This window comes from Eimeria mitis, genomic scaffold (genome assembly GCF_000499745.2).
Source record: "Eimeria mitis Houghton genomic scaffold, Emh_scaff3019, whole genome shotgun sequence".
Taxonomy (NCBI): domain Eukaryota; phylum Apicomplexa; class Conoidasida; order Eucoccidiorida; family Eimeriidae; genus Eimeria; species Eimeria mitis.
This window is the reverse complement of record NW_013571364.1, coordinates 6,215-7,309: the sequence shown is the minus strand read 5'-3', so window position 1 is coordinate 7,309 and position 1,095 is coordinate 6,215.

Here is a 1,095-nt window from a genome sequence, read left to right as displayed (position 1 = left end):
ATAAAGAGACAAAGAGACAAAGGAGACAGAATATAAATAAAACAAAGACAGAAAGGAGACAAAGACAGAAAGGAGACAAAGACAGAAGGTAAAGAAAGAGAAAAAAAACAAAGACAGAAAGGAGACAAATACAGAAAGGAGACAAAGACATAAATAAAACAAAGACAGAAAGGAGACAAATACAGAAAGGAGACAAATACATAAATAAAACAAAGACAGAAAGGAGACAAATACATAAATAAAACAAAGACAGAAAGGAGACAAAGACATATATAAAACAAAGACAGAAAGGAGACAAAGACAGAAATAAAACAAAGACAGCAAAAACCCAAAGACAGCAACAAAACAAAGACAGCAAAAACCCAAAGACAAAAAGGAGACAAAGACATAAATAAAACAAAGACAAAAAGGAGACAAATAAAGAAATAAAACAAATAAAGAAAAAAAACAAAGACAGCAAACCCCCAAATACAAAAAAGTAGACAAAGCCGTAAACAAAACAAAGACACGAACAAAACAACTAAACAAAAAACCCAAAGACAGCAAAAACCCCCAAATAAAAAAAAAAAAAGGAGACAGTATATGCATGCATATATATTTACTAGTATCCATGTGGGGCAGGGGGGATGGGGCTGCAGCGCGCCCTCTAAATAATAATATTTAAAAGCTAAAAGAGTTTCAGCAGAAATCATCGCCAAGTCAAGCCAACACTGTAAACCCATACGCGGACACTCGCTGCAGCAGCAGCAGCAGCAGCAGCAGCAGCAGCAGAAGCAGCAGCAGGAGCAGCAGCAGCGGGAGCAGGAGCAGCAGAAGCAGCAGCAGCAGCAGCAGAAGCAGCAGCAGGAGCAGCAGCAGCAGAAGAAGCAGCAGCAGCAGCAGTGGCAGCAGCAGCAGCAGCAGCAGTGGCAGCAGCAGAAGGGAGAGAATGCAATGTGGGTGCACAGAATATATGCTAACTGCTGTAAAGGCAACTGCAGCAGCAGGAGAAGCAGCAACTGCAGCAGCAGCAACAGCAGCAGCAGCAGCAGCAGCAGCAATAGGAGAAGCAGCAACAGCAGCAACAGAAGAAGCAGCAACAGCAGCAACAGCAGC